Below are 8,945 nucleotides of genomic sequence, written 5' to 3'. Positions count from 1 at the left end.
CGCCCCCGGCGGCCGCGCCGCGCAGCGCAACCCGCCGCCCGCCCGCAGCCCGGGGGGCCCCGCCGAGCGCCCGCCGCGGCCGCGCGGAGGAGCTGCAGTGCGGGAGGGGAGGGGGAGAGGGAGGGGCGGGCACCGGGCGCCGCCGCCGCCGGGGAGGGGAGGGGAGGGAGGGGAAGGGAGGGAGGGAGGGGAAGGGGCGGACCCGCCGCCTTTTGTCCGCCCGCCGCTGCGGGAGGCTGCGCCTGCCGCCGGAGCCCGCCAGGGGGCGCCCGCCGGCGCGGCGCCGCGCGGGGCACGCCGGGAGTTGTAGTGCGGGCTCTCCCCTGCCGGGGACACACACGGCACACAGACCCCCCGGCCTGAGGGGGCCTCGCCGGGATAACCATCCCCTCCCCGAAACACAGACTTCACGGGGTGTCTTTTTCACCAAAAGGCCGCTCCCTGGAAAAAGAATTTAAAAAGCAACTTGCACTGTTTTAAGGGTTGCCCCCCCCCCCCCAAATAGCACATCGTGCTCTTCCCATCTCCACTCGCTGCACCGGAGATCTCTGCCGGCTCGTCTCGCGTTCCCCCGCCAGAGTTATCGGCTTTATTCCCAGAAAATCTGCCTAAAGATTCCATGGCAATTCCAAAACTCCCCGACACCCCGATCCAGCCCGGATTTGGGGGTGTCCCCGCAGGACAAGGGCCCCCAGCGGGCTCCGGACGGAGCTATCCCTGCTCCCACAACCCCAAACCTGCAGCCCCCGATGCTACAAACGGGATTTTGGGCCAATGTGCTGAGGAGACGCAGGGTTGGAAGCCTCAGGATCAGGTCTGCAGCCCAGCAAAGAGGGTTCCTCCTCCCCCCCCTCCTCTACAAACTCCGTCTGGCCACACGCAGGACACACCACGAGCAGGGAACAATTAGTTTGGGACTGCAGAAAACATTTCACCTCTTTGACCTTCGGTCTGGCCGCCTGCAGGAGGGTCACACCGAGTGTCCCCCAGCACAGACAAAGCCCTTCACCCCTCACACTCAGGGTGCCACCATCCCGCTCGATATTCCTGCCAGGAAAGGCAAAGGCACTCCCCCTGCTCCGGCGTCGGTTTTGATTTGAGATCTCGCTCAGCTCTCCCCTCGCTAGAGCTGTGCTGCCTCTACAGCAGGAATGCAGCTCTGCCAATAAAAAAAGTGCTTTATACCATCGTTTGCCTGCAAAGGGAAAAAGCTCCAGCAGTGCCAGCTCTGTGCTCTGTCACAGAGGAGAACCTGCCCCGGGGACTTGGGTTTAAAGAGAAAAACAAAACCTGTCCTGCTCGGCTGCAGGATTAGGTAAGGATGCATCCTGTCTCCACAGCCAATACAGCCAATCCTGGTCTGGATTATGCAGCACACACAGGCAAGTTTATCTCCTCCTCTTGCTTCACATCCCACCACCACTCAAGGGGAAAAGCAACCACAGAATATCCTGAGCTGGAAGGGACCCACAAGGAACATCCAGTCCAACTCCAGGCCCTGCACAGGACACCCCAACAATCCCACCACGTGCCTGAACAACACTCCCCTCTAAAAAGCATTTGGAGGTACAGGGTCAAGACACTGCTGCTGCTCTTTAAAATCCAACACAGTGCTTAACAAATCACCACAGAACCATCATTACAGCTGGTTTTTTTTGGGTCAGGAAACGCACAGGCAACATATTTCATCATTTTTCTACGGGTCTGTGTGGCCACCTGGGCTCGTAGCCAGAACCACCCCAGAGCTGACTGCTCACCATACAAATGCTCAAAACTTAGCTCACACCTAAGTGTTTTTCCAAGAAAAATGTCCAACTAAGGACAGCAGTGAGATCAATGCTGGGTTTTATGCCCTGGCAGGGAGCTACAGACAGCCAGCTCTGCTCCTGTGCTGTCCCTTGCAGTCCCAGTTGTCCCCTCCCTCATGGCCATTCCACATCCCAACACACCAGTTACCCCATTCTCAGCACTGTCATGCAGAACCTTAAAAAAAAAAAAAGAGTGTGTGGACCTTGAACTGGGCTTTAAGTCAGTGATGAAACAGTGCCAAGGAGGGCAGCAGGGCAGTGTGTTATCAGCAACCCCACATCCAGCACAGAACAGGGTCACATGGAGAATGTAATCTATTCTTAAGGGTAAAAAAATGCCATTTCTGACAGACAGTTGCATGATGAACTCAGAAGCAGCTCCACACTCCCTCCTGATCTGCTCACCACACTTGGAGAGCTCTTTAGGAACACAGGACCCAGGACCCTACAATGGCATGCAAACTTCTGTTTGTTTGTTTGGGTTTTTTATGTACATTGAATTCAGCTCAGCTAAAAAGCAGAAGTAGCAACAAATGTGGGTTTACACTGGAGCAGAAGAGAGGGGACAATCTGTTGTGGAGGAAGTTAAAAAGAACTTCCTGTGCAATAAAGTTTCTGATCTGTTGTTGACTCTGCAGTGCAGAGTTTGCTGCTGAGGCACCTGACCAAGAGCCCAGATCTCCTGCCTGACAGTCCAGCACAGGTCTGGATCTTCCTGCAGCACAGACACAGCTGCAGCTTCCATTGTCCAGCCTGATCTGGAGATGATGTAGCAAAAATTGCTGCGCAGCCCAAAATAATACAGCTTTGGCCTCTGACAAGTACCTTCCTTCAGCCCTTCCAGGCTCCATTTCCCACTCAAAATTGTGCCACAACATCTCCAGGTCCCCTGGCAACTCCTGGACCAGGCACCCTCACCCACAAGTCCCTCACACAGGTTGTTCCTGCTCTTGAGATGCTCCAGATGAACAAGAACAGCTCTCCCCAGCGAATCCACATTTTTACTGCATCATCCTCTAAGTCCTCCTATGAATCACCCTCTACCCAGAACACACAAACCACAACATCTGGTGAGAGTCGTGTACCCAGCTCCTCAGACCTGATTGTTGCCTCATCTCTCCCACCTATTAATCCTCATGACTTGCTTTGATTGCACCTGCCTCAGAAATTTAACAGTCTCTGCACAATAAGTATGTGCACAGTTGTACATAAAGCTACATTAACACTTTTAAGTGATAATATTTAAGACTTTTGAGCCTGCAGAGATGCTAAATCAGTTTGGGAAACACCCTAAAGGTGGAGAAGGTGATGGCCACCGAGGAACAGAGCGATGAGACTCCCTGCAGATACAACCACAACTTTTGCATCTTCACTTGCAACCTCATCCTAACAAAAGGCAAGCTCAAATGTCAGTGGCCACAGAGGCTTCAGAAGATGCAAGACTTGCCTGGTTTAAAGCTAAATATAGATAAGCTGTAGCAACAAGAGACCTTTGCAGTGATCACTGCTCTCCTGATATTCTCCTTCCTCAGAATCACGGTAAGGAAAACATTCCCTAGCATGTGCCAGCCACCCACTCTGAAAACGCTCATTAAAAGGGAAAGAAAAAGGGCAAAGTCCTTAAAAAACAGAAAGTGGAGGCACCCGAAGGCAAACAGAGGCTGGCAGAGCTCAGCAACCCCTCCCTGATCAGGCAGGTATCTGTTCAAGTAACACATCCTAAGGTGAGCTACAAACCTGGATCTTCCTTGGGGACTTCTGGATCAATGGAATTTTAGTTCCCTTGATAAGAACAGGAAATGAGTATACTACTATACAGCCAAAAAAGCTGAGTGATTGATCTAAGTTAAACTGCTTGTTGAAAACCCCCTTGATGATTTAGATTGAGCCATTTGATACAGAATTCCAAGGACAACACAGAATCCCAGATTGGTTTGGGTTGGGAGGGACCTTAAAGCCCATCCAGTGCCACCCCCTGCCATGGGCAGGGACACCTTCCACTAGCCCAGGTTGCTCCAAGCCCCATCCAGCCTGGCCTTGGACACTTCCAGGGATCCAGGGGCAGCCACAGCTTCTCTGGGCAACCCTCACAGGGAAGGATTCCTTCCCAATATCCCATCTAACCCTGCCCTCTGGCAGTGGGAAGCCATTCCCTCTTGTCCTGTCACTCAATGCTTGTTTTCATGTTGGAATATTTACTCTCTAGACCGTCAACACCTCTCAAGGTCACCCAGGTCACTTAAGGATAAGCAAGTGAGGGGAGGAAATCATTTAAACTGCAGTGAACTCGAGGGGCATTTGTTCCTGTGATACCCTAATGAGATACTTTAAACCAATGAAGGTTTCCATGCATGTTTCTATGTATGGTTTGTGCTGTGAAATGTATTCCTAAGGTTTCCATAGGGATGGGTGGCTGGGAATGTCAGGCTGTTTAATGAAGGTAACAAACCTCACTCCTGTGTGTTTGAGTCCCTGCCAAAGGTGTTGGTCTCCTCCTGCCAAAAGGCACTGGAATACTCCCCACTGTTGCATCAGACCAAGGCACATCGGGCAGAAGAGGCTTCACAGAGTCCTCATGGGAACTTCTATTTGTTCCAGTTTGGGGAACACAGAGAAACACTTCCTGAAGAAGAACATCTGGCTGAGCACCCACAATAAAACACCCGGAATTTTCAAGCTGTTGCTCCAGCTGGGGAGTGATAGCTGGGTTTTATCAACTTGCAGAGGGAAAAGCATCCAAATCTACATTTAATTGTAATCATGTATCATGTAGGTGCCCGTGACCTGCCATAAATATTACCATGTTGGCTTCCATCCATCCAAAACACACATATTAAACTGCACAAGAAGGGCAAGGATAAGCCTCAGATCCCAGGTTTGATGGATATTTGCTTAGGAAACACTGTGATGGCAGGAACTGAGGTAATACCTTATGGGTGGTTTGTGCAGAACACACTCTATGACCCCAGACATTTAATGATGCAAGCAGTAAAATGAAATATAAATGAAGAGCAGAATAAGTAAGGTGACAGCTCACCTTTAAAAGCTGCATTCCTCCCATTTCAGGTAGTTGTACCATGGGAGAGGAAAGGGAAATGTGATCTAACTTGCACTAACCACTTAAAGCCCATGTCTTATAAAACCATGAGACAGAGGCTAATGGAGTTTTAGGGGACAACTCTTTCAAACCTGAACACTGAAATAATCCTGGTGGGTTTGTGTAGTTACAGCAGAGACATTTCCCACTGTGTTCCCACTGCTGGGGTAATATTTGGGTCCACCATGTGACAGACAAATAGAGTAAGCTTTCATGTAAATAAAAGTTAGAAGAACTAGGTAAAAACCCAGCAACTGGTTAACAAGCATTGGTGTGCAATCAGCACAAGGCTGAGAGGGAGACTGGGTTTATTCCTGCTGCACAACTCAGCCCTCCCTCCCTCTCCCAGTTGGAAAGTCCTGATCCACTTTCCTTTATCCACAAGCCATGGCTGAAGCTCACAGAACATTGCCAGGGATTCAACCTGCACCAAATCTTGCACCTCAAGCTCCCTGAGCGAGCCAACAGCAAACCCAAAACTCCCAAATCCAGCCTCCAGTCACTGCTGACCCCGGGAGGTGACAACTCTCCCTCTGCCACGACCAACACTAACACCAGTGTTAAGTCTGTTTGTTGATTCATGTCATAGTCATCTTTTTCACGCGGCTTTCCTCAGATCCACTAACAGAATTAATTTCTAATTCTGCTGTAGGGCACTTGGAACATTTCTACTGCTGTTTGGATTTCTAGACTTGGGGGAGAAAATTACCACTCTGTTGGTAGCTGCTCCTGATTCAGTTTAATCCCAAACTGGAGCAGCAGTTTCACCAGACTGAATCAGAGCTGATAAGCAAGGTATTAGATTATTTATTCCTTTGGTCATGCTGAAGAATCACCCAGCCCTTGAGATCAGGGCTGTGCTCTGAGACCTCCTGTTCCAGAGATAACACAACCTGCAAGCCCAAGCCCTGAGTTTCAGGGCTTCACACAAATTCCTCAGCCCCGGACAAATCCACCCTCAGCAACACAGCCAGAAACCAAAGCTCATGGGTGAAAAACTCACGTCCCTACATGCTTTTCTTATTAACAGCACTTCCTATCACAAGTCCAGCATGGGAGAATCGGTGCCCAGGCAACCAAGGGGAAATGGCAACGATGAGCAGAAGGCAGGGAGTCCCCGTTCCTGTGGCCACGGCAGAGCCAGCTCTGGAGCAGCACAGTCTGCATGTTCCTGGGAAGGACCAGGCAGACCTTCCTGCTCCTCTGCTCCCAGAAACCTCCCTCCCCTTTGAGGAGTTGCAGGTAACAAGCTTTACAAAACTCCAGGGCTATAATGGAGTCAGTCTCTTCTATAATAATAAAGCACCATAAATTCTGACAATAATGTTGGGTGGTAGATCTTGAGCACAACTCAAGGCCAGGGCAGCCCTCAAACAGCTCCTAATCACACATGTAAAGCAACTGGCACAGGAACAGATGACACACTCACACACTCCAAAAATCAAGGTCCAACTAGACCCTCACCACAAGAAGCAAAAGCCTCTAAGTGGAGATGCCGAGTGGACACGACAGCCCAACACGACCCCCCTCAGCACCCTCACAGGCACAGTTCCTTCCCCTCGGCTCCTGCCGAAGTAAAAAGGACTGATGTGATCCTCCCATGTCCCCTTCCCTCACCTGCTCCATCAGAGACACCCTCCAGTGCCTCCCAAACCCCAAGCTGGGGTCTCTCTGCAGCACCCAGGCTGCACACACGGGCACCACCCGCAGCTTCCCCGGCCACTGGCACCATCTCTCCACTCCACAAGGGCTTCAGCGCCCTTACATTTTGCTTTTCTACTCCTCCCGAGTTTTCCAGGCTGCAGTAAGAGGCCAAGGAGCCACACTGGGAATCAGAACATTCTGCCAGGCAGAGCTGTGGGCCGCTGTGCCCCTCCTTGGCTGGGGCACACACGGGGCTCAGGGCACCCCAGGCTACACCCACAGGGGTGCCAGGCTCCACACAGCCACGTCCCAAACCCCATCAGCCTGTGGCACTCTGGAAACAAGGATCAGGCTCCAGATTAGTTACCTCCCGATTCCCACCGGCGTCGGCAGGAGCTGCAGGAACACAGATTTCCAAGATGTTCACTGATAACCTCCAAACCCCACAACAGAGTGGTTTAATTCCTTTTTCAAAGCCCACAGAACAACTCACTGTTACTCTGTGTACAAAGGCTAAGAGCCTTTGCTGCTGTGTTGGCCAACTGGAGATCAGATACCACAGCAGATTTGTCTAAGGTCAGTGTGAAGGGATTGAGAAAATATTTTTGGTTTTCCTATTACAAGAGAATTTGTCTAAATTCAGCCTCCATAATTGACCTAAAGTCAGGCTGCTTTGGCTTGTAGATTTATGAAAAGAGGGAAATATCCTTCCCTTCAGCGCTTCCCTTCAGGTTTTATTCAGTTGCACAGAACTAGACTGAGTGTTTAGGACACACAGTTTAACCTGTAACGACATCAGCAAGACAAGAGGTGACTTTTCAAGAGAAGCATCAGCAAACCCTCACCACGCTCCACTCCAGATCCAGAAGCCCTACAGGTGCCTTATACATTAGGAAACCAGAGACATGGAAATGTGAGGAGGAAAACCCACGTTTAGACCTTTGGTTTTCATGGGACAAAGGCAAGACCCCTCTGACAGGTGCACGCAAAAAACTCTTTTGACATCATAAACACCTACATGAGCCAGAGAATATCAGCAAATTAAAGGGACCTGATTAATGTAAACCTGGGGTTTAAGGATGCACACAATAAAGGGAGGAAAAAAAGTAGGAGATCTTTCTTTTTCTGGGCAGGTCACACCTTGATGTCTGGACACTCTTGCACGCAAGGACAGGTAACACCTGTAAACACACACACACACGAGCTCCCAAGAGGAGCCTACACATCTCTCCACTACATGCGGGCACTGAAATGGCTTTGGAGAGAGAAACCCCCACGGGATGAATCCACACTCTCAGCCAAAACCCCAAAACCTCCATTTTAAAGTTCTGCATCCGCCAAGAAACTACGTGCAGGGCTCCAGGCTCATCCTGCACGGTCAGAAGCCAAACCCCCGCCTGCCGACACCCCCCGGCACCCCCGGCCCGGCCCGAGCGGGGTCCGGGCAGCGCCGAGCTCGGCCCGGCCCGGGGGGCACGGGCGGGACGTACCTGGGTGGGCATCGCGGCCGGGCCCATCCTCACACCTGCGCTCCAGGTGGGCACCACACGGGCGGCCTCGGGATCCGTCCAGCCTCCGCCGGGCAGGGGGGGACAAGTTCCTTATTTCTGTACTGCGGGGGGTGGGAAAACCCGGGACCTGTGGAAGAGAAAGGGCTGTCACGGGGGGGGCCCCGCAGCCCCTCTCCCCCGTTACCTCCATCCCGCCCCGGGCCGGCCGGCGGGGCCGGGCCCGGCAGCGCTCGCAGGCCGGCCCGGGGGCGCGGGGCACCAGGGGGGAGCCCCCCACTCCCTCTGCTCCTCCTGGAAGCCCCCCGGGCCCGGCCTCGCTTCCCGGGGCTAAAATGGAGGCGCGGGGCGGGCGGGGGGGGGTCCCCGCTCCGCACGGAGCCGGCCGGGCCCGGCCCCCCGGGGGCAGCGCGGCGGGGCGGAGCTCCCCCGGCGCCCCGGGCCCTGCGCCCCCCGCGACCCCCGACCCGCAACTCCCTTGCGTGGGGAGGGGGGACCCGCCCCCCCCACCTCCTTCCTCCCTCCCTCCCTCCCTCCCTCCCCGCCTTTCCCCAGCCCCTCCGCGGCCCGGCCCCCCGCAGCCAAGTTGCGGGACGGTGAGGCCGCGGGTCCGGGGGCGGCTCTGCCCGGGGTGGGGAGGGGGCGGCGGCGACCCCCGGGCCGTGCCCGGCGCCCCCCGCCCGCGCCGCGCCCGCCCGTACCTGCGCCGCTCCGCCGCCTTCAAGCGGGCACCTTCCGCCCCCCCCGCGCGCCCATTGGCTGCGCGCGGGGCATGGGCGCGTCCCATTGGCCGCCGCCCCGTCAATCACGGCCGGGGGGGCGGGGCGGGCGGTGATTGATGCGGTGCCGCCGCTCGGCCCCTGCCCCGCGCCCCCCCCCCCCCCCCCC

The 8,945-nt window shown here is 54.2% G+C and overlaps 1 protein-coding gene across 2 annotated transcripts in view; it reads right to left on the bottom strand.

Moving 5' to 3' along the window:
• Nucleotides 1–8,253, bottom strand: part of KANSL1 (KAT8 regulatory NSL complex subunit 1) — a 104,631-nt gene extending 96,378 nt beyond the window's left edge. Inside the window, exon 1 of one of the 2 annotated variants that reach the window (XM_027702225.1) lies at nucleotides 8,040–8,253. The gene's annotated coding sequence lies outside the window, so the exon portion shown is untranslated. The remainder of the gene's footprint in view (nucleotides 1–8,039) is intronic. The other variant, XM_027702224.1, reaches the window with a different exon arrangement.
• Between the last annotated feature and the right edge of the window lie 692 nt (nucleotides 8,254–8,945).

Source organism: Neopelma chrysocephalum, unplaced genomic scaffold, assembly GCF_003984885.1.
Source record: "Neopelma chrysocephalum unplaced genomic scaffold, ASM398488v2 Primary Assembly neopelma1_182, whole genome shotgun sequence".
In the NCBI taxonomy this organism is placed as follows: domain Eukaryota; kingdom Metazoa; phylum Chordata; class Aves; order Passeriformes; family Pipridae; genus Neopelma; species Neopelma chrysocephalum.
The sequence above is the reverse complement of the archived record's forward strand: the minus strand, read 5'-3'. Positions and strand labels throughout refer to the sequence as shown.